Raw genomic sequence first — 25,404 nt, 5'->3', positions numbered from 1 at the left:
TGAAGGTGTCTGACTATGCTGCTGGGAGATGCACCATGGTGTTTATTTTCTCTGCGCTTCTCCTAGCCATGTACATTGGTAACAAATAAAGGTAGGGAGACCACATAGATATCACCAGAACAGAGCAACCATATCACTTAAAAAAAGAGAACAAAAGAGGGCACAATTTTCAATATCAACTGAAAATTGTTGCAATTTGAAGTCTGATCAAACACACACACACACACACACACACACACACACACATGGAAGAATGGTAGATTGTTAGCATGTTGGTAGTGTTCAGCAAAATGAGCAGGTAATTCAGAATCCCTATATCCAGGGAGAAACTCAGATCAGGAGAATTTTGTAATCATCTCGTCCCCGCTGCCCTAGTCTTAGGTACATCAAGTCCATATTCTTCTAGAGTTCCTTTTTTAAAAAATTTTAAAAATGAGGGAAGCTTCTAGAAAAGAAAATTTTGAAAGGAAAATTTTATTAAATGGCAGAAGCCCAAAGTACAGTATCACATGTGAAGGATCTATGGTAACAGAGAGGTAGAAAGTCCCAGGTTCAAATCTTGCCTTCTCCATTTAAAAAGATCATTGTTATGAGAACTGGAATAGGCTTCTGGTTGAGAACCTGGGGAACTGACAGAATTCATACACATTGTCTGACTTGGTTACAATAGCTCTGTATGTCTGTCTGACTCTACCCAGGCATATTGCACTTAAATGCTTTAGAACCAATTAATTGATGCATACAATGTGTCATTAAAAAGCCTATAAATTCAAAGCAATACTTGCAAGCCACATTCCTTTGGAGAGTTAAGTCACAGCTACATGAGTATGTGGTCAGTTTATTGAATAACGTTCACTGACCCTGGCATACAGCAGGCAGCCTGTGAATAGGTTGACAGAAAGGCTAAAGTTGGGTTATTGTCAGTGGAAGTATTTTACAGAAGTGGCTCTTCAATGTGGAATGTTCTTTCATCAGATTTCTTACATTGAGCCTATTGTTATTTCTGTGGATAAAGCAGTCCCTATTTAATACATCACTGACATCAATGAAATTAAGATTTCACCTTGTGGGGGAGGTGTCTTTGATTTAGCCACTGCACAGTAAACTGACTTCTTGAAACTGCCCTTTAGATTTCAATTCCTAGGAGAAGTAAAGGTTAATTAAATGACTGTTTAGAGTAAACAGAATAATTTTTTCCTCCCCAAGTTGATCTTTAACCCAGTTTGGAAATATACCAGAAACAATTTCATGGAGCTGAGACACGGAATTGCTTTCTATCAGTTCAGCTCAAAAGTTTTCCTTAATTAATTTAGAGTTGAATTTTGAACTTCTTATTAATTCCTTAGATTCATAATGCATTCTTCAAAGAAATCAATGCAGAGGTCAAGTTGGTGCAGTGTGACCTTCGAGGAATGAATGAATGTGCCCCAAATTTCAAGCAGTGATAGCAGCGTAGCAAATGGAAAAAGACGCTGAAAGTGCTTAAATCCTAAAATGTGAGGTGTTGGGCCATGAAAGTTATTTTTCCTAAATCCATGTGCAGTAGAGTGGTCTATGGGTATCAGGCAGGAAAAAGTGGCCACATCTTGTATCTGCCCACATGACTGAAAAACATGGAGCTAGTTATTTTAGTTAAGCATATACTGGGGGCTGGGGAGGGGAGGCAGGATGACAATGACACACAATTATGCTGCAAAGTATTCACTCCAATGGTCCCTTTTGATGGCGCTCAAGCATGGAGCACAATTATGTTTTCTTTCTAGTAAATTGCTGTCCCTATTTTATCTTAGTGTTGGGGAGGGGAGAGAAATGGATTTCAAGTTTTATCCTCTTACCCCTGCCATCTAGAAATTGAAAGTTGAGAGGGAAAAGCACATGCATGGATGCATCTTGACTCAGTTATGTGTGTGGAAAATCCCATGCAGCAATGCTAAAGGCATGTCCACCTTTGATCATGATTTAGCTGTTAATCCAATTTCCCCCCATCTGAATCAGTCCACACCTGCAGGTATTTGAATTTGTACATGAGGAGCAATTTCATTCTTTCCCATTCATATCATTCATTGCAATTCAATGATATATTTTTCTAGTATATGTTCAACCTGGGCTAGGTATGTACTCCCATTTATTCTACCTCCAGGGTGGTTATTGCTGGTTTGGGAAGCAGTATACACATGATTTTAGTGTGTACCGCAACATGTAGCGAACTAATATTAGTGTACTGGAAGAAGCAAAGATCACCAGTTGAAGCAATGATTCTTCAATATCAACTTCGTTGGACTGGTCATGTTGTGCGGATGCCTAATGATCGTCTTCCAAAGCAACTACTCTATTCTGAACTCAAAAATGGAAAGTGTAATGCTGGTGGTCAACAAAAGAGGTTTAAAGACTGTCTCAAGGCAAATATAAAAAAATGTAGTATAAACACTGACAACTGGGAAACACTGGCCTGCGAGTGCTCCAGTTGGAGAACAGCCTTTACCAAAGATGTCATGGGCTTTGAAGACACTCAAACTCAGGACGCAAGGGAGAAACGTGCTAAGAGGAAGGCACACTTGGCAAATCCACACCGTGATCAACTCCCACCCGGAAACCAATGTCCCCACTGTGGAAGGACGTGTGGATCCAGACTTGGCCTCCACAGTCACTTACGGACTCATTGTTAAAACCGTGTCTATGGAAGACAATCTTATTCGGCTAGGAGTGATCGCCAAAGAAAGAAGAAGAAGACAGCCCTGCTGTCTTAGGATCCTCCTGCTCATTCTGCAAAGCAAAATTTCAGTTTTAACATCTAGAAATCAGTCTGGGGCCACTAAACTGGATGGATTGACAATGTCTGATGTGATTGCTAAAGGGAAAAGATTTGAGGCTCACAAGACCTTGAAATTGGCAACTGTAAGGTTTCAGTATGCTTCATTCATTTGGTGGTGTTTTGTAATTTTGCCTTATTCACCCAGCTGCTTTTGTTTGATGCGCCTTGTTTGCAAAGCTCCTCAAATCAGACAAGACTCTTTGACACCTATGAATATTTGCTTCTCTTCTAGGCAAGATTTGTGTTTGTAGAAGAAGGAGAGTTAGTTGTATGCACAGATTAGAATTTAAAACACAATGGTTCTAATAACCCTGTTTGAATGTGCTTTGTGGGCAATGATTAGAAGCATCACAGGTCTTTAAATATGACACCATCCCTTTACTGGACAATAACGATTCATCTCCCAGTAGAAAAAGGACTGCACAGAAAATTAAGAATACAATAATTTCATTCCAGTGCCTTTCTGGGGTTTTTTAGTGGCCAATCGCTCAAACATATATCCTTGTTCTGACAGTATTATTGCATCACTGCAGAATGTTAAAAGACTCTGCTAAAAAACAGAAACCTGCTCACTTTAAAGCACAGAGATCAGAGCACTTATTCAGGACTGGAAGTCACCAATGAAAGCGAAGAAGTCACTCATCTCCTTATTCCCAAAGTTCTTGTGGCCTCCTAGACATGACAGAACAAATTGCTAACTCTAGAACTCAGGGGTGAAAAAGAGACCCTTTTATGGAACAGTGTGTTGTACTAGAACTGTTACTCTACACCACACCTTCCCATCTACATTCACCATTACAGACCCCAGACATTTGAGCTGGCTCTTAGAATCATAGAATTGTAGAGTTGGAAGGGACCCTGAGGATAATCTAGTCCAACACCCTGCCATGATGGAATCTGCAGCTGTCCCATACAGGGATCGAAACTGTATCCTTGGTGTTATCAGCACCACACTCTAACCAACTGAGCTATCCAGGCATTATTGTTTGCCTTCATATTTTCACAGCGATGGTAACAGGCTTCTGCCACTCTCTCTGATTCTGCTCTCAGGTCTATGAAATGCATCTCTCTCCCCCCCCCCCTTGTGTACAGCTTCTTGTTTTTATTCATGTTATGATATACAGCAGAGGCACAAAATAATGGTTATAAGTAGAGGAACAAAAATCTGCAGCAACTTGCTCAGTGAGGAACACAATTGCAAGTTGGAATTTAAAAAAAACATTGTTTTCACACCATTTGGCCAGAATTGCTTTCGGAAAGGGAAATCTCTTCCCCAATGAACACTTACAGTGCAGATATAGGGCTTTCATGAAACAACCGAGGGCATTTTGTTTTAGAAGTGGCCAAAGAAGATATGTGGATTTTTAATGCATTTTTTAAAAAGTTCTATAATGAAGCATGCAAATATGCAGATAGTTCTTCCATTTAGCAAAGCATATCCTCACCCCCACCTGCCAGTTCAAGCAATCTTGCTGATTTCCACTTTCAAGTTCGTAAAGTGGGGTGGGTTGAGGTTAAGAGAGCTACAGAGAACAAACAGACAAATATTATTCTACTATCTGCAGTCTCTTCTGAATATGATTTGTGATTCTTAGGCTTATTAGGAATGTACCATCACTATTTCCCTCTCAAATCTGACCTTTATTCCATTGGTACTTTTCTCATACACTTTAATCCAAATACTTTCAGTGGCAAATCTAGGAAGCAGCTGGTGTCAATCCCTAGTGATCTGGTTAAAAAATAATCACCTTTCGTTTATTTTTTTATATATTAAAAAAACAAGGCGAGAACAAGCTGTGTTATATTTAGCCTGCTGTAGTCTTAACCTTTCTTTGAAATGCGAATATCAGCTCTGCCCACAGAGGAGTACAGCTGTGATAAGTGGCAGGGAAAAAAAGTTTACTGATGTGTAATCAGCAACCCAAGTAGGCAGGCAGAAGTGATTTGATAGCACCCTTTCCATGCCAAGGTGCCTAGATCTAGCAGCCGAGTCTTACAATATAGTAGCAGAAGAAAGTCATGCAAAAGCAGCCTATGAGCAATCACGTACCAAGTGTACACTGTGCCATAGTATGTGTCCATACTTGGGATTCCAGTGTTGCCATCTTGATGCTTTGCCAGAGTTTCTGAAAAAGGAGGCACACACTGGAGAGAGAAAACATCACCATACAGATGCTGTCATCTTACAGTCACAGGAGGGTAAATGTCTCAGTCTCTTGGGGGCACTAAAGTAAAATATATTTAGGAAGCAGATCCAGGAAAACAATTTTGAAGCACACATGGAATCCATATATTTACCCAATAGCTTCAATGGCCAGCTCATGCATCTGATGCAATAGGCTGCCTTGTCTATGAAACCTAATGTCATAGACAATAATAAATAGACAATAAGGGTTGAGTGACGCATTGGAATTTAACACAGTACCCCACATTATCCCTAGTGTGTGAAAAGGCCATTATGTTTGGTTGCTTTATGAAGTAGGGAAATTACACGGCAGGAGGTAAAGCTGATAATACGGCTCAAAACACGTCGCTGTATCTTAATGAAACTTGTTTATTGTAGGTGGCTGCAGTAATCAGTGCAGTATTGATTAGGTGAAATATGGGCACTGTAAACCGTCACAGTAAAACTAGTTGCAAGGGGGAACTTTGATTGATTCTTTCTGCAACTTTTCCTCCCCCTGGAACACACAGAGACACACACAAGTAAGGATAGCACCAGCAATGAATGCTTGTCATGGACAAAATCTCAACACCAATGACTGTCAAGACCTCTCAAACAATGGTGTACTAAACTTTGTAGAATGATGCTTTGCGGACAGAACATGGAAGATCAATTGTACAGAGCCCTGCAGTTGGTATTTATTACGTTTTACATAATGATTTTTCCCAGATCTTATAATTTATCCAGTGTTTCCTGAACAATCCTCATGACAGCTTCTTCTTGCTGCTCTCCTTCCTGTTATGACTACTATATATCATAAAATGCTGCTTAAGCAGTTCATGCATAAGAAAAAAGACAGTGGCCATGCATCCCACATCATAATACTTTGGTCAAAAAGCTATTAGAAGGGCTATCTTGTCCAAGAACACAGAACAGGGGCCCTAAAATTGCCTGTCAAGAGTTAGGGTCTGGACAGCTAACAGGGCAAGCAAAAAGGATCCCTGAATTACAGCCTTCCCACTGTGTAAGATGTATTGTGTTTCTTCTTGAATTATAGTAGTTATTTCCAAATTTGCATCTATATAAAATCTGTGTACGTAAATTTTATGGAAAACTGTGTATTTTTTTGTCTTTTTTTTAGTGAAGCAATTCTTCCTTTTTAGTGATGCACTGGGGACAATCCCATAGATCAGAGGTGGGGAACCTTTTTTTCTCACAAGATGACAAAATGTCTTGGTCTGACACTCCTCATAACTGGGACTCAGATCACCCTTCTGCCTGTCTTTGCCTTCAGTTATGCATGCTTTCCACATTTTTAATAATAATAATAAAAAATAATAATAAACCTTTATTGTCACTACACCACCTGTGTGCAGTGAAATTAAACGACCCCCCCCACATTCATTGTTTAACGCTACAGCTGATCTGAGAACGAGCATCTTCTCATCTTCTCTCCATCAGACCTTTCATCCTCTTCCCAAAGAATTGAAATGACCTATCATTTTATGAAACAAGCATAAAAGATGCTTTAATTTTCTCTAAAAGCAAAAGGATAATAACAGCTCTCTTTCTCTCTCACTCTTGGCAAACATATGACTATATGAAAGAGACTCTGGCTCCATCCCTTTGAAGATGCTAGCAAGTTTGTGTTCAGTGTGAAAACATACATGCATTCACAGTTATCCTTCTCTGACCTCCTGCACTATGTGTTCCAATCTGCGTCAACAGGAGCAACTAGAAGAGTTGCATCAAGAAACCACAGCAACTGACCCCCCTCCCCCCCCCACTAGCCAACTTTGTTGTTTCAGCACAGGAGATAAAAATAAATTACATGAATGTCATTTCAGAAAGACAAAGGTACTTAATTGGCTTGCAGTTTGCTGCACTGTAAATAATAAATCACAGTGTTATGAACGTGACCTTCCTTTCTGCTATCAGCCTGATCTTCTCTGAGCAGGGGTACAGAAACCAGCAGTCTCCATGGTAGCACTGTCAGCATCTCAGAAATTGCAGGCAATAAGTGGAGGCTTCTGGATCAACAGATATCACCCTGGCACAGCCTTGCACATCTGGCTTTGCTTTTTGGAAGCAGGTGGCCTCCACAGCACATCCAGCTGCAACATTGTTTTCACTGAAAGACAAGGAGAAAGACAAACAATGGTTGTGATGAAGCTGAAGCCATGAATTATCCTGACAAGATGCCAAACATCTTCTGCAATGAAAGATGGAATGGTTTGTGTAGGTAAAACAGGCACACACATCATCACAGGGACTAGGGTAGTGAGGATAATCATAGCCAGCAAATAGTGCCAATTTAATTGGCAAGGCATTTACTTAAAATTTGGTGAAATATTTACTCCGGAGGTGGTTTTAATGTTGTTCAATAATCTCAGGGTTGGTTTAAAATAATAATTAGGGCTGGATCCAGCTTTACACAAGTTTTGAGCACATCCATTGAAATAATGGTTTACTACAAACAACTCCCTTTGATTTCAGTGGCTCTACTCTAAGCACACCTGCGAATGGCTCCAACCCCCAGTCAATAAAATAGATATGTATCTAACTAAGTTCTTCAGAGGCTCAGCTGAAACTAATGTGCCCAGGTAGGTTAGACTGGGAGAGAGTGACTGGCCCAAAGTGGACTTCATGGCTGAGAGGAGATTTGAACCCTGGTCTCCCAGGTCCTATTTCAGCACTCTAACTGTTCACTGCCTCCCACATGCGCTTGCACATTTTCCATAGCATAAAAATACAGATATAAATACATATAGTAGATTTAGAGATAGTGATTACATTCCACTGTCATCTCTCTCTCTCTCTCTCTCTCTCTCTCTCTCTCACACACACACACACACTTGTCCTGGTCCTTTTTTTCCTGTGCTTCTCCATTCAGGTACAATCATTATCCTACCAAAAATACACCAACAAACAACAGTTGAACTTCAGCTCCTCCTTTCTTCGAATTGAATCCAGTGAGCCTTGTACACCACACAAGAACATCTAAATCTACCATTCAGGACCTCTGGATTTGCCATTACAACTGTAGCACCTTATGCTGATTCATTGAGTGTCCTCAATCTTTCTGCAGTATCAGAAGAGAGTGGACCCTTGAGGGAAAGGACCCTTGAGCTGTTTGATCTTTGTGAACTCTTGGAATTTGATTGTTCTTACGTGACTCCCGCTAATTGATTTAAGGTCCTCAATTAGCGATTTATGGCCGCCCGGCACACTTCCGCTCGGAGCTCTCCGTCACGACTCAGCAGAGTTTCACACAGCGGTGTAAAACTGTCTCGTAGTTTGGCTTAGCTTCCAGACAAACACACACAGTACAGGTTTGTCTATTTACAGCTGTTTATTCCAACATTCCCCAGGATTCTCCTGGACTCACCGCAGCCATGACAAACTGCTCCTTTCCCCTCACAACACAGAGTGAGACTAACTCCTCCCAAGCTCCTCCCAAGCTTCCAAAACTGACGTCAGAATGCTGAGGCATCATGGGAACAACTTAACCTGTTAAGTTCCACATCCCACACCCCCTCTTGCCGAACCATTCTGACAAGACCTTTTTGAGTTCAACACCTTTCCCTTTGCCTTGTGCCCCTTCCCGGCATCTTTCCCAGGCACCTGTTGAACCCCTTCAACATTCCCAGAATCACACTGTGCGACACTTTCCCACGCACCCGTGACCTGAAACCCCTCTGACCCACTTGGGCCAGCAGTTGTGTCTTCTCCGTCAGACTTTTCCCCCTCTGACTTGACAACCCGTCCGTGAGCTTTCTCCATTACGCTTACCGGAGATGAAGCCTCACACCTGGACATTCCTTTCACAACCCTTGGAGATGCCCAAACCTGCCCTGACCCCTGACCCTGGACCTGGTCCCCATCACCGGGTTCTGAACCCTGATCCTGGACCTGGTCCCCATCACCGGGATCAGCCTCTGCCTCCCTCTCCTCCCCTTGAGGAGACTTTGCACCCGTCACCTGGTGACGTATTCCCTTTTCCTTGAAGAACTCCTTCAGAGCAGACCCAGTGAACTGTGACCCACGGTCGCTCCTGAATTCTTGCACCTTGGTGGAGAACCTTAGTTCCACCTCCGCAACCCAATCCTGGATCAGTTGCGCTGCCTCCCTCTGTGACCTGAGAGAAAAACACCATAAATTCTGAGAAAAATCATCTGCCATCGTTAGCAGATACCTGGCCCCACCCAGACTCTCACATTTCATTGGCCCTGTAAGATCTGTGTGAACCAACTCAAAAGGTTTTGTGGTTACCCTCTTTACTCCGGGAAACCTGCCCCTTTGAACCTTGCTGCATGCATCATGGCTGGGAACACTAGCACACTTCGCCTTTGCTTTTCCTGCATTCCCACCACCCTCCAGAGGTGTCTCCAGAACAAAGAGATTGTCCTTGCCCTCCACGTCGATAAGCAGCTTCCCCCCTCTGGAAATAGAACAGGTGTTATTTTCAAAACAAATTTTGTATCCCTGCTTCGCCAAAGCTGATACAGATAAAAGACAACAATTCAGTCCCGGCACAACATAGGCCTCTAGCTCCTCCTGTAAAGGAGAAAAAAACACATTAGCCACATCACAGACTGATTTTTGTGTTCAGTCTGCGAACATAACAGTCATTCCAGTTGAAACAGCCCTGCAGTTCCGCATTTCGCCAGCAGGCTTGCTGATCAGGTGACGACTGACAGTAGCATCCAAAACCCAGCGCATCACCATGTCCTGGCTGGAGTTGTTCTTCACAGTTGCCATAGAAGCAGTGATAAGAAAACAACCCTCCTCAGTGTCTGAGCCACGTCCTTCCCTTGCGTTCCCACGCTGGCCTCCTCTTCCAGACTGGTTACCATGGAAACCCGCCTGGTTCCCATGAGAAGTGTCCTTGACAACATCCTGTCTTGCCTCTCTGCTCCGGTGGGGGCAACTGCCACACAGATGTTGAACTCCAGTGGAAAAACACTGCCCGGGGCTCCTCCCAGCTGGCCTCCTTCTCCTTCTTCTTCTGGAAAAGCACTCCTTGCCAGCTTTGCCCCCTCTGAACCGCCATCTCATTCCAGCAGGCTTCTTAAACTTGCCTTTGGAATCCTTCGCCCCCCCGACCTGCTCACCAGCGCTCCTTGAGGCTAAAACATCAGGAACAGGGGCTACAGCCATCTCTAGGCTTTCAGCTTCCACCTGCCCTTGGCCTTCTGCTGAGTCTTCACACAGACGTTTCAGCACACGCCAAGCCTCACACGCAGATTCAACGCTTTCCAGGTGATGCTGCAAACTAGCATGAACACCTGCTCTCAACATGCAGACCTCAGCTCTCATAGCTTTCTCCCTCTGCATTTTCTCCTCCAGAGAAACAGATTGCGACTTTCCTGCATCTCTGTCCACCAGTTGCACTGGTTCCTTCTGGGAAATGTCCCAAACCTCCGTGGCCAAAAACCACGCTCGCACCCTTCTTGCCCATGTATTCCACGCTTGGGCGGTGAGCTCTTCAAGCTGTTCAAACGGAGCTTGAAACACCTCCTGGCCATCTGCCATCTTCCCCCGGGGCCCAGCGTACTCACGTAAACAAACAGCCGCTCTCCAGCTCCCGGTCTAGCAGATCAGCTGCCTCTCTCAACTTCAGGCAGAACTCCAAGCTGGCTTCAGCATCGTTGTCAGCTTGCCTTCAAACGTTAGGCACAGCTCCAAGCTCTCTGCAGCCTTCAGTGCAGCGTCTTTCAGCTTGCTTGCTTCAGATTCCGGCCTCCCGTTCCCCTGCCGTGCTTCTCTGCTCTGCACCGCAGATCAAAGCTTTCGGCAGCCTCTCCCGTGACAGTTTTACGATCGGTGATTTAGGTTACCCATAACCTCTTGGAATTTGATTGTTCTTACGTGACTCCCGCTAATTGATTTAAGGTCCTCAATTAGCGATTTATGGCCGCCCGGCACACTTCCGCTCGGAGCTCTCCGTCACGACTCAGCAGAGTTTCACACAGCGGTGTAAAACTGTCTCGTAGTTTGGCTTAGCTTCCAGACAAACACACACAGTACAGGTTTGTCTATTTACAGCTGTTTATTCCAACATTCCCCAGGATTCTCCTGGACTCACCGCAGCCATGACAAACTGCTCCTTTCCCCTCACAACACAGAGTGAGACTGACTAACTCCTCCCAAGCTCCTCCCAAGCTTCCAAAACTGACGTCAGAATGCTGAGGCATCATGGGAACAACTTAACCTGTTAAGTTCCACATCCCACATGAACTGCTATATGAAATGGCCTCAGCTGCACCTCTTGGGCAAATAATGTGAAGGAGCAGGGCTGCACTAATGGACTTGCCCCTGGCACAGCATTCCTCCATTAGCCTTGCTCCCACATCTCCACATTGAGCACAGACATAGGCAAAGAAACCCACACAGAGAGGCTTCACACAATCTGGACACCCAGTTGTTCAGGAATCTGGATGCCATAGAGGCTGTGCATGCAACCAACTGATCACACATTGAAGTTGCTTTGTGGGTGTCTACACTCCATGCAAGGACTCTATGGAAGGTGTGGATGGCTCAGGGATTCATCAGTGGAAGTAGAGCCAGTAACACAGCCTCACTTTTGCTTCATCACTTGAGTGATCACTCATTCTGAGTAATACATGAATAAGGGTACTGGTACAGACCTCTCAGTGGCAGAACCAGCAGAGCTCGTGCTCATTCTAAAAGTTCTGGATTATGCTTTTGGTGTCTTCATTTAACACAATAGATTTCTAACAGCCTTGCCACCTTCCACTTGCATATGATAAGAGGCTCATACACATGAGAATGAAGGGGTTGTTGCATTGTCATTGGTGCTAGTAGGAAGATGGCATTTTAGCTTTTTATAATAATCTTCAGGAAGTCAAAGGCAAATGTCACAACTGCAAATGTTAACACCGATAAGTAATTATTTAGTTTCCGGATCTTGAGATACACAAGAAAAAATATTCACTCCTGCTCACTGTTAGAGCCCTTTCTGTATTTGACAGCTCCACACGTACACATGAAGGTCACCTGCACATCCTGATTTCACTTCTATTCAGTGGAGGTTTCAAGATTTTCTTGAAGCCTATCTCAGGTCTCTGGATATACTGTGTTGATTTTCTGGGCAGACAAACAACAGACTGAAGCTCTGCTATTTTGGAGTTGGTTCCATTCTAATCAGGGAAAAGAGAACCACTGGAGTCAATTCTGCACAGTAAATTGGATTCAGGCTTTGTTCCATAGCCATTGGCATTCAAAATTGCATGCACTAAAGGCAATATCCTCAAGCAACTTATCTACAAGTAGTGCTGAAACGGACAGAAAACAGCATAATGCTGGGAGTTCCAGAGAAGCCTACAGCACTGATAATGTCACTCTGTGAATTAATTTACCAATGGAATGACTATACAGGTGTATGGAAATTTTTAACACTCTGCAAGTTGTTAAAATTAGGGCTTGTTTTTGTATAGGTACTGAGCTGGATACAGACTTTGGCTACCATCTTATGCACACTTACTGGGAAGTTTATTTTCACTGAAGTCTATGGAAACTATGTGTGAATAAATCTGCATAGGCTTTTCACTGTTAGTTGAACTTAATTTCCATTGAAATGAATAGGTCACCATTTAGCCATGAGGTAACTTTCCACATTGTTTTCAGTGTGACCTAAGTGCAACTAACATACTCTGGATCAAACATACGCTGTTCTGGATGTTTATGACAGGGCGTATGCACCTACTTTCCTTGGAATGAGAATCAGAAAGGAGGAACAGGTTTCTGAACAGGTTTCTGGGACATTATTTCAAATCCCAAAGCAGAGGTTATATACACAGTTCTCTGTGTGGTGTTGGACCTGTGATGGTTGTTTTACCTATTCAGGTCAATACAGCTATCGTGAAATGAATATGCATGCATGTTGTTGTTTTTCCTAATGAGCCTCTGGTTTTGTGTGTTCACTTCAAGAAATACCTTCCTGGTTGGCATGCAGAATTTGATTCTGTAGCTTTGTAGGGGTCACTGCTGCTGTGTGATACTGAGGCTGTTGAATCTGCTTGGTTTCATGCTAATATAAGAACTACCAGACCAATGATTCATTCGAGCTTGCTAATGAGTCTTTGACTGTCAGTGGCCCTCCACATCATGCAGAGGTCTCACTAACTCTGCTACAAGAACTTTTAGCTGCAAATGCCAGCCATTGAGCATAGCAAAAATAGCTCTGAACTATGGCCCCTCCCCTAAGAGTGCAATCTTATACACACTTACCTGGGAGTCCTACTGAACCCAAAGGACTTAATTCTGAGGGGGCAGGCATAGGATTGTACTGGTAAACAATTAACTCCCTTAACGCATGTCAAAAAAGGCATGGTGCTCCACATTCTGTTCTGGGGCCAAAAGTATATCATTGGAGGGGAAAACATGGGGAAGGAGCTACGTATATCATTCATAGGCTGAAAAAAGTCCTTTCTTCTTGTTACCTCTGCTACTGTTGGACTTGATGTGGTTGGCTGGTGCTCCAGAAACATCTGATCACCACAAGGGCTTTGGTGATACCCCAGTCCAGATTCCAGAGTTCGTGACATTCCCATGTTCAAGCTTCCATGTTCAGTGTTATTCTGCAAAAGCTATCAAATTTGTCCAAGGTGTGCTGAACAGCAGCATAATCTGCTGTTCAGTTTTGCTTTTCCAGTACCTACTCAACCATCTACTTTGTTCATCTCTCCATCAGCTAAATATGGCTTCCTTGTCAAAACATCATTTTACCATTATTGCTTATTTCCAGAACATATTTATTATTATCCAGCTCACAAACCAGCATGCAACCAAAGCTGGCGAAGCAGCTTCTGATTTACATGGGAATCACTGCATGGAGGATTCAGTCTTCTGAAAATAATGCTTGCTGTATGTTTGTTTGTTTGTTTGTGTGTGTGTGTGTGTGTGTGTGTGTGTGTGTGTAGAGGGAGAGAGAGAGAGAGAGACGGTATTACACAGACATCTACTGCAAAGTAATGGAAGAAATTAAAAAATGCAATTACTGCCTAGCTGATAACAAAATCACCAATAGCAAGAGGCCTACTTTAAGAGTTTTTAAAGTCTCACCCACCTGTATCCAAGGACTCTTTCACAGATTGTGTAGTAAGGATTCCTTCAACACACCCACTGTCTCTCAAATATTGCACAAAGCATACAACTCTTTGGCCCTTTTATCGGCTCATGTGGGACCAATATAGATAGCTGGCCCTGATGAATACTTGAGGTTCCCGACCCCTACATTTGTAATTCATGGGCAGTCATTTAATTTTATTCTGATTCTAATTCTTAAGCTGTATTTTAATCAATTGTTTGGTTGTGTTTTAATGAATTTGATATTTCATGTTAGCCTCCCTGAGCCTGGTCTTGGCCGAAAAGGGTGGGGTATAAATAAAAAATTACTTGTTGTTGTTGTTTAGTTGTTTAGTCGTGTCCGACTCTTAGTGACCCCATGGACCAGAGTGCGCCAGGCACTCCTGTCTTCCACTGCCTCCCGCAGTTTGGTCAGACTCATGCTGGTAGCTTCGAGAACACTATCCAACAATCTCGTCCTCTGTTGTCCCCTTCTCCTTTCAATACCCTTTCTGGTTTATATACTTTTAGCAGTAGTTGCCAACAATATTCCAAAATAAATTTAGCAACGAGAACTAGGGACTCCCCCTCCCTTCCCCGATTCTGCAGAAGATACTGGATTTTGCACTAAAATCTAATGCTCTAGGTTACAGTCCATCACTAGTTGAGCATATTTCTACATTCCTGGAAGAGAACAAATTGTGAAGGAAATGCCTTTAAAGTCTTTGCACCCAAAAACTTTGTAACCCTAGGCTTAAAATAGAGAAATAACTCACACAGGGTCTTAATTAGAAGCTACAATGAGCTGTTACTTAAATTCAGAGAGAAAATGATGGTATGTTTCACTTTTTCTATGTTTAAGCATTAGTTGTCTGTTTAATATACCAGATGTCTCTGTTTTTTGTACTGGCTGATGCTTATGGACTTGTCCTCTCAACTTTACCTGTATGCAAATATATACCTTGTGCTATGAGTGTGATTAAAATTGGCAGAAACTGAAATATCTGAAATATCTCAAAGATTAAAGAGCTATGTAACAAATACTATGTGCACATGTATTGGGATATGCCAAGCAAAGTATAATAGTCTCAATGATTTCCTTCTTTGGGGAAGCACATTTGGGGTTCCACCAAAGGTGGAGGTGCTACCCTGAGGTTCTGTCCTGGTGCAGCAGAAATAAAAAAGGTGCTTAAATCTGGCCTGTTTTGCTTTGAATATGTATTGCATGTGTTTTTATTCCAGAAACCACCTACTTAGGAATGAACCTGGGGTTTCTGGCCATGCCCACGATCAGTGGTGGTTGTTCTTCATAGCCCTCTGGGGGCTGCGAGGAAGTTCAGGCAGGGGGAAGAGGCAGTGGGGTCTGGGGAGTTCACTGCATCCCACAGTGGTACACAATCCTGTGTCTGCCAACTTGAAATGCAGAGTGGGCACGACCTGGGAGTATGTCCCTGCCATGGACAAGCCTCTGTTACTGGCATGATTTGTAGATGGTTCCTCCTTAATCTGGACAATTGGCATTCATCAAGAGGTACTCCTGGACTGACACATGCTAATGGGCTGTGATCAATCAGCTGACAGAAGGACTAGGCTTGGCTCTCTGAAGGTATTTGAATGTTTTTCTGAAGCTTGAGAATTCCTACAGCAGCCGGGAAAAGAAGGACAAGGACAAGGTGCTTTGTGCTTTCTTATGGTTTTCAAATGGTCTTTCCTTTTCTTGTCCTCCCCTGCACAATGAAAGAGTTGTGTGTAGCCATTGCTTTGTTACTCTGTCTGAAACTTCAAAAAAGTGGAGGGAGGCTTTTTATTTATGCACAATAATATGGTTTTGCTATGCCCCCCCCCCCCGATCGAGGCTGAATGGATTTTATCTATGAGTATCTGGACTGGGGTGTTGTAGGAGGAATGGGAGGAGGGAGAGAATGAGCTGCAGCTGAACCGATGTGGAAAAGAGGCTGAATTTGAGAAAATATCTTGCTCTTAACTGTGTGCCGAGAAAGAACTCCAGAGGGGAATTTTAATGGTGGAAGCTTGGAGGTGCACCCTGGGTATTATTTATTGCTGCAGCTCATATGCTAGTTTGCAAACAGCAGAAGGAATGGAATGTGATCTTGTACAATCTAGATAAACACTGCAAAGTACTGGACAATGGAAGATAGTAATGTACTCTCTCGGCACACCAGGTCTGGAACAAAAATGTATATGAAGGACTACACACATGAACTGGATTTTATATTTATAAGATATAACAGAGGTGCTGTTTGTAAGGAGGAAAAAGCAGTCAACTGGAAGAATGGTTTAATGGCAAGTGACCACTGGACACTAAAGAAATGATGCGTCTATGGGAGGAAATGATCGACATATGTTTGCAACAGGAGTGGGAAACCTGATTTTAAGAAATTGTATTAAATTAAAGTAGTTCAATTTGTTTTGTAGTAATTTGGAAAAACCATAAAAATAAATAAATAAAATGAATGAACATGTGAGTGGAACTGGCCACCCCCTTGACAAAATGAACATTTCATGAGACTATTGACTCTTTGAAATCAATAGACAATGATTACTCCTGACTGATATCATAGCGAGAGTTAGTGCAGCATAGTGGCTACGGGACTGAACTATCTTACCTCTGCCTATCACTAGGCAGCCTTATACTCTCATCTTCCACTCTGAAATGACAGTACAGAAATAATAAAACTGATCTATCTTACAGTGCTGCTGAATGAATTAATGAGCTAATGCATGTGAAATGCTTTCAGCTCTCTCAAGCACAACACAGAAAGGCAAATAATAATTGTGGAATATGCAGGTCTTTACTATTAAGAACTATGTAAAATTCCTTTAGAACATTAGAAGCTAGTATGCTTGATTGCTGACATTTTCAGTTCCTGCACAAATTTGCTCTGATCCAGCAAAGACAAATTTGCTCTGATCTGTGGATTGGGAAAAGAATTCCATGAATGCTGAAGAAAGGAGAGAGAAATAAACCTCAAGCATGCCACTATTAAGTGATGCCCAACGTAGGCATCCAGAAACCAAAAGTACTATTCCATTATGAGGGAAATTCTAAAAATGAGTAACACTGCCACTGACCTGGCTTAGTGTGGTTCTTAATTTATAGGCATTCTTGAATCAAACTTATAGTGGGGCTCAAAAACCTGGAATTTACTTGGTTCCATACAGAACTTAGCAGAGCTCAGAGCAATCAGCCCAGGTCTGTCTATGGCTCTGCTTTCAAATCCTTTTATTTATTTGTCATGCTAGAGCGTTAGAAGGGGATGTGTGGTATGGGATGGAACCCAGGAACTGGCTGCATCATTCATTCTGGATTAACGGTGCATTTTAAAATTCTGGCAAACTAATTATCTCTACAGTCACATTTCCACATCACAATGAAAACATTTGCCTTGACAAGGAATTAATTTAGCTCCTTTCGTTATAATTAAGGCCAATGCATGTCAAAGGCAGCATGTACGCCATATATCACTGGATTACCTGTCTGATGGGCAATACGTTTTAAGCACTTTAAAGTTTTCACTACCTGCTGCTTTTCATTTAGACACAATTAATCTTGTAATGAGGTGGAACCTATTTCCCAGCCCTTACAGTTTGCTTTTTCAGCTTCCCAAACCATGCATGAAGAGGTAAATTTCCAGTTGCTGCTCTGTTTATATTCAATAGAATCGGCTTGCCCTGATTTCGATTCTGGTCTGGTCATTTTAAAATTGGAACTCCTGAAAAACAAAATGAAACACATGCTATTTCCAAAGCAATATACAGAAAATCCAAGCATGGCCACAGAGCTCCTTGACCAATCCTGTATGATCAGGCCTCATCTTAACACATCCAAAAATGGATCTCCTAGAAATAAAAATGTCTATGTGTCAGTAGTGATTGGCCACATATCTAAAAATGCTGGCAAAGCTCGTCAAAATGCTCAGAAGGTTCTACAGATGAAAGTTAGGCTTGTTGACAACTAAGCAGGATCACAGGAGGTTACTGAAGTAGACCAGGAACATGGCAATCAAATAAGGAGAATGGATCATACATAAATATCATTTGGATCAGCCCATCTAATAGAGTACTTAACGAAGATGAGCAGGCCAGGATCTGATCAGTGCTTGGAACAGAGACCACTTGGGAAGCCTACATATACTTCCTTCAGTTCCAGGAAGAAAGTTCAGACACAAAGGCAATAAATACATAAAATACCAATATAACAATGTAATATATCACAAGTTAGCATATCAGTGAACAGAGCTGGTGTTAAGTACCCTATGGTCTGTTTAGTTGTTCTGATGCTCTTTTAATATTTGTAATGATTTGAACTCTGTTTGAAAGGTTGCATCATGTTATGTATTTTCTGCTGCTCTGAGTTCCTACAGGAGGAAAGGCAAGGTAAAAATCTTATAAATAAAATAAAGTAGTGAAACACAATAAAATAGGATAAAAGAAGGTAAAAGTAGCAATGAAGAAATTGCAATTTTTTTCTAGAATTTTATGGTGCCCTCCATGACAAGCTCTCCCAGTAGCCATCTCTTTCTCATTTCTGCCAAACAGAAAGTTCTGTGCATGACAAGCAGCCTCCTACTGCACCCCAGCCCCAGTGTGCCCCCTCCAAAAGTGGCTTGAGGTTCAGGAGGGTCAGGAGAACCCCAAAAACAGGGCATGGGGAAGGGATGTGCTGACATGCTTAAACATATGCAATGTTTATAATAACGCAGCATGACTTTACCCCCGAAGGCATACTCTTCCATTGTCTCCCGAGACAGACAGATGCCAACAATTCCACCTGATATTTATATGCCTTACTCCAGGCATTCACATGAGAGAAGCATTGCCTTGGCATAAATGTACTTAGTACAGAATATAGCCTTGGATGTCTGATAAACCACTAATCCATTCATTTCCAGAAACATCATAACTAGATGTATGCTCACCTAATTATATCCCTGTGTTAATAAGGTCTCATTGACCTTGGCCTTTAATATTGTCCATTATTGCTTTGCGCCATGAAACTTGTCCCCAAGTACACTGAGGTTAAGCTTTTAAAGCCATGTTGACCCCCTGCAGAAAGCAGTAAATGGCTATGCCAAGACTTAATTGTACTTGAGAGGTATTTCAAGTACCTCTCAAATCTCTCCCTTGCTCTCTGTTAACCCTTGCACCCAAATAAATCTAAGTTGGAAATGAGTTGAGAGCCAGGAATATTCAGCACTGCATCTCGCTTCCACTGGCAATACAAAATACCATCTTGGCGTGTGTTTGGGAAAGTTCCCCTATGTAGGCTCTATGTGAACACAAATGTAAGCAGGCAACTGAGTGCTAAAGCATAGCTGATAGACGAAAAGACTAAGCCCCCTACTACAGTCATACCTCATATTACATTTGCTTCATGTTACGTTCTTTCAGGTTACGTCCCACGCAGAAACACAAAATGACATCATGAGCATGCGCAGAAGCGGCGAATCGCAACCTGCGCGTGCGCAGAAGCTCCACTGCAGGTTGCGCTCTTTTCATGTTGCGAATGGGCCTCTGGAATGGATCCCATTCGCAACCAGAGGTACCACTGTATTTATATTGGGTCTGACTTATCAAAGGCTATATACTTCTGGCCAATCAATAGGAATATAGTCAGGAATTTTCCTGCATAAGAAAAGGACATATAGCTTATTAAGGATTCTTCAGCCTTCGTCAGTGAATTGAGGGCTTCTTTGTAAGACTAGCAGTCTAGTCCAGTCCAAGTTGTGTTTACCCAGAAGGCCATGGAAATCAGTGGGGCTTATCATTAGGGCAATGTGCACAGGATTGCAGTCTTAGCAGAACTGGAAGAATACAATGTACTGAATATATGTCATTTTTTTAATTTAAGGATTAGAGGATTCAAATACATATTACATGCAAAAAAAACCTATTAAAAATCTAAGGAAGTGTTTGAAAGGAGTGATTTGGAATGAGAAATCAGCAGGGGGAGTTGCTATCCCAACCCATCAGGTGGGAGGGAGGTATTCATGGTGAGTTCCACCACCTCTACTTCTAAGAAAATGGCACTGCATAGCTCTGTTTTCTCTGTATTGCCACATTCCTCTAACAGGAATGATTTGCAGCAGCACAGAGGCAAGACACAACAAACTTTTACAGGAGAGCACTTTGCCACGTGGCACAGCCATTTTGTGTGAGGAGCCTCTCATTAACTCAGGGACATGTTTGGATTTCAAAGAAGCTATTAATTCAAAGAGCTTGTTGACCACTGCTAAATTCCCTAATAGGAGTAGATTTGGAAAGCGTTCAAGTGAATTCTCTCCTGATAAGTCAGATGCAAGCTCCTTGCCTTCCCGAAACAGAGGTTAATTTACAAAGTTGGTCAGAAAGTTTAAACAGCAATTTAATTTTTTGAAATATTAATGCATAACCATAGCTTGGCGCCAGGGAGGAAATTGCATTAGGGCTGAAATAGCCCTGCTGTCTAATGTCTACACCTAATATGTACGCTTGGTTTTTAATGCTCTGCAATTCATTTGATGGAAGACTCTAAGGATTAAATTTACAGTAAAGAAATTATTTAAGGTTATAGGTACATTTCTGAATTTATGGCATTTTGACATTCAACGTGTGAGACTGAATTTCTACTTCCATAACCTGCTAATTACCCATGCACAGAGCTGGGTAATGAATTGAGTGAAGGACAGCTTAGCCCAGGAATTCTGCTGCAATGAATCACCAAGCAGTGCATTGAACGGGAAACATCGGAGGAGGGTGGCTGAGCAGAAAATATTTTTTTTTACCTGACTTAAGCCAAGGTCAAAGGAAGGAGAAGAGATAGGCCAGTACTTAGCAAGTAGGCTGGAGGCTCAAACAAGTTGAGTTAAATTTCCAGGTTGTTTTCTGCAGTTATTCTGTGCTCTGTGACCTTTAATAGGGCTGTGAGCAGGACTTTTTCCAACAAAATTCTGGCACCTCACAAAGAACAAAGCAGGCATTCACGGTGAGCTCCAGCACCTCTTTTTCCAGAAAAATAGCACTGGGTATGAGTTAGTGTTGATGTGCGGGGAGGAACCAAATACATTTGTGTGAGATATCTTGGAGGGAAGGGCCATGGCTCAGGGGTAGAACATCTGCTTTGCATACAGGTTCAATCCCTGGCAGGTTCAATCCCACGAGCATGTATGTGGTACAGCTTGACTTTCCATATTTTCATCATTTTAAAACACCTCTGTCACTCATAATACCACTGTTTTGTCTTCAGTTAGCTAACTGTATGAAAGTTGCATTTACCCACTAAAGGCAGCTACTGATCCGCAGCAAGGCAGATAGGAGGTTCCCAGTGTAGGAGTCAGGCTGGGACCAAATGTGTGGCTATACTGAAATCTAGATCTAGCAGTTGGGTTCTCCAGCCCAGGATCCTGGAGGTCCATAGCTTAAGCTAGAACTTGACATGCAGTAAGTAGAATGCCTCTGTTGACCAGACAAAGGTGGAAGACCCAGCTTCTCCCATTTAGGGAGGCTTCAGAGTTCTGACATATCATTAGGAACTGATGTTGCATGTCCCTGTTCCCTCAGACATTTGAGCACCTGCAGTCCATGGTATCTCACTGGGCTAGGTCACAGATGTGAGGTTTGTGGCTCAAGGTCCAGGACAGGCAGGTCTGAATGATCTGCTGATATACTAGAACAGGGTGGTCCAACTCACCCTTGGCAACATTTGGTGCGTGCCTCAGCCCAGCCCTCGTGTTGCCTTTCCAAAACTGGGAAAGCAAGGTGCTGGGCTTTGGGAAGAAGGCATGAGGGGTCTGACAGAGTTCTAGAGTCCCCCTGATGCCTTCTCAAAGCCTAGTTAGTGCTTTCCCAGGTTGGGAAAGGAGGTGGGAGGGCTCTGACTCCCTGCCAGAGCCTTGTGCCTCCTTCCCAAAGCCTGGCACCTCACTTTGGGAAGGCAGAGCAAGGCAGGGGGTGGACATCAAGTTTTGGCCTCTCTCCCCCTCCCCCATTGTGACAAGGCAGTGTGGGCTCTATCAAAGTACTCTTGAGGCCTACTTGGTTTGAAAAGTTGGCCAGCTCTGCACTAGACAATAGCCAAGTCATCCTACCCAGGAGAAGGATGCTGCAGCCACTTCCTTCAGCCAGGTTCCATAACAGTAACAGCTGTTCTACTGGCATTTTATAATTATGTTGCATTTTTGTCTCACAACAACAATAATAATAATGCTATTTTTCTTAGACCCCACTCTTCCTCTCATGAGTAACAAACACAATTTTCTCATGCAATTAGATCACATTCTGCAAATCAGCAGACTTTGATAAGTAATTACTGCCCCCCCAAATGTTCCGTTGTATGCTTTTCAAATTAATGAATACATAAATGTATTTCAGTTACTAATTATGAATATGCAATTGTTCCCCCCTCTAGATTTCCTTGATTAATCAATTAAACCATATTATTAATCAACTCATTTTGTGAGTGTGTGCGTGCGTGTGTGTATTCAGAATAGTTACTGAAATTCATTACATTTGGGTGTGGGTGCTGAATAAATTAAAGACCTACAAGTTGCTCTTAGTAGTATACTTTTTGCTATACCTAAAATCATCTTCCAATTATGGTTACAGATACCTTTCAAGTTTCAGCATTGTGGGAAGATACTCTAGGCCCCCACCTCCATTTGTATGGACACATAGTTCCTACCATGACACTGTTGCAGTGAATCCACTGACCTTTTCCAACTGTGGCATCTGATGCTGTAGTTCATCTCTGCAAACAGATGGACAGATGAAATGAGGTGAGCTGCACTGGAGCCCTGGCTTTCACAAATATTATTTCATTCGTGAAAAGTGCTGTTTTTCTGGTGGGGGAGGGTGTATCAGGTATAGAAGCGATTGCGATAAAGGAATTGCAAAGCAATCAGGCTGGCACTTCCACTTTGTGACGCTACATAGTGTCACAGTGAAATCACACTGTGCAACACAGAAAGTCTGGAAGTGCCGTTCCAGTTGCCTGAACAATAGGCCAGAGCACTCCTTATTCTCTACATGATTCAGATTGAGGGCAATGAGGGTGGAGTGAGGGTAATTCAGCAGCCCCGGCAGGTGGTGGTAGGAGAAGGAGGCCAAGTCCCAGCGAAGAGGAGCTGTCAGCCATTGATCCACATTCGGCTCCACCCCCTGACTCCTCCCAGTGTCTCAGCATCACACACATGCCATGTGTGCATCATTGCGCCCCCTCCCCTCTTGCTCACATTGGCACCTCTGGTGCCAAGGACTACTTCTTACCACTGCACTGTTTCCTCACTGTTATAAGAATTGGAGACCCCCGGTTCATATTTTTATTATTTTAATACTGTTTCAATGTTTCACTTTAATTGTTTTTAACCTTTCATAATGTATTAGGCCTGATTTTTGTGTGTTCTGCCTTTGTGAGTTTCTCCCTGCCACGCTGCATTCCATCTCTCCTTATCCACCCTTGAAAGTGGTACAAATGGCAGTATGTTTTAGCACCAGAGTGTAAATCAGCTCTCCTTGAAGCTGAGACCCAGGAAGAGGATGTTATGATGCTCTTCCTTCACTGGACATCCGAGACCTGAAATGGTCAAATGGTCTGGGTACATCAGGGCCACTCCAAGGTGATTATGTTGGTGAAGTTACCAGTATGGAATCATACATATTTTACTTTGCAAGACCTGTAACCTTTCCTGACATATGTGAAGATGTTTTATGACTTTTTGTTTGCTGTGTTTGAACTACTATATATGTAAGCTTTTGTTCTGAGGTGCCTTGGGGCAGACCTTCTCAACTGACACGTTGAGTTGAGTGAGCCCTGTCCTATTGCAATAGCTATGATAAATGCTGGGTCCCAAAATCTGGATGCTGGACTTAGAAATAGCTTCACTGGTTCTGTGGTTTATTCAAAAGGTGGTTGTTCTTTACCGGGGTAGCGAACAAGGTGGTGTAGAAGTGAATTCTTACCACATCACCATCAGTAGTTTGCAATGCATCACGTTTCTATGGACTTTCTAGACTGGGCTGTTAGGCCATAACATTCTGCCGGTGATTCAATGCTCATTAATGGAAATGAATTTTTTTCTTATTTTTTAAAAAGGTGCTGCTTAATATTACACTGTTGGAATTACCTTATTGCACAATAATTTCAATAAAATGGCACATGAATTAGTAATAGGATGAGATAGCTTGAAGAACAGCAGCCTCTTCAGTATGCACAAATTCAGTAATAGCTGTAATTATAATGAAGTAATAATAAAACACAATGTCTTACTCTTTTCATTCAAGGGCAGCAAGTATGAATAATGGATCCCTCTCTGACTTCCTTTTAGTCATTCTTCTCTTAATTATGGACTGAAATAAAACAGGGTTCCTTAAATTTTGAAGGTTAGTAGAACATTGTTGGCGATACTATCATTTTTCAATGCTCCCCGTTATTTGATGCAATGCCAAATGATGACTGCAGGAAACCACCATATGTATGAAAGGTTTTAGCACAATCATCATCAACATCATCATTTTATTAAATTTCCATACCACTCTTCATTTGTAGATCTCAGAGCGGTTCACAACATGGGTTAAAACAAGAAGTGGTTTTCTGAAAACAAAGCATACACTTTTTCTGTATTCATTTGTCTTTTCCAAGCCACTGGCTGAGTTACAGGTAACTCCCTGCCACTATTGGCTGCATTGATGTGATGTCATAGAATGTTGATGGAGTGTGTAAAGGAAGTGAAAAGTATGTCTTGCTAGGGAACAAAGGAATGCAGAACTTTGGGGAAAGAGAGATTGTTGAAATGAAATGGCCAGGGATGCTGGCCAGCTTGGGAAGCTGGATTTCAAAGCTGATGTAAAATTGGGCTCTAGAAGAATGATAGCCAAAAGACAAGAGGCCTGGGAGCCAGAGTGCCTAAAAGACAAGCAATAGACTGAGGACTCAGAACAAGGACCTGAGGAAAGACCACCAGAAGAGGCAAAGGTCTGGTTCATGATACTAGTTATCACTATATAATTGTGTGCTTGGGTACACAAGCATGTGGACAAAGTTTAGTGAGGCTTGAACGTTTAGTGGACATTAGTGGACACAGGAAGAATCACGGCTTCTGCAATAACAATGGTTTGCCAGGTGGAGAAGGTGGCAAACTGAAGCAGCCTGGGACTAACTGTAGAGGAAAAGGACCTCAGGAACAGGAAGTGCTAATCCCTCCAAGCTATATGTTCTTGGTTGGAAGGAAAGCAAAAAACAAAGGAGCAGCAGCTGGTCTGAGAGGCAAGCAGGCCATTAGCTAAGAAATGTGTGTCTGTATATTCATTATTTGGATAAATGATTCTATCTATAGCTACAGGT

General features: G+C 42.5%; 1 long non-coding RNA gene across 1 annotated transcript in view; it reads left to right on the top strand.

Annotated features, from left to right (window-relative positions):
- The window catches only part of LOC310709465, a 42,556-nt gene extending 19,637 nt beyond the window's left edge, over window positions 1-22,919 (top strand). Inside the window, exon 4 of the long non-coding RNA XR_014527540.1 lies at window positions 22,671-22,919. This is a non-coding gene — a long non-coding RNA (uncharacterized lncRNA). The remainder of the gene's footprint in view (window positions 1-22,670) is intronic.
- Window positions 22,920-25,404: the final 2,485 nt, after the last annotated feature.

This window comes from Podarcis liolepis (assembly GCF_965112155.1).
Source record: "Podarcis liolepis genome assembly, chromosome: 6".
In the NCBI taxonomy this organism is placed as follows: domain Eukaryota; kingdom Metazoa; phylum Chordata; class Lepidosauria; order Squamata; family Lacertidae; genus Podarcis; species Podarcis liolepis.
This window is presented reverse-complemented; position numbering and strand designations above follow the sequence as displayed.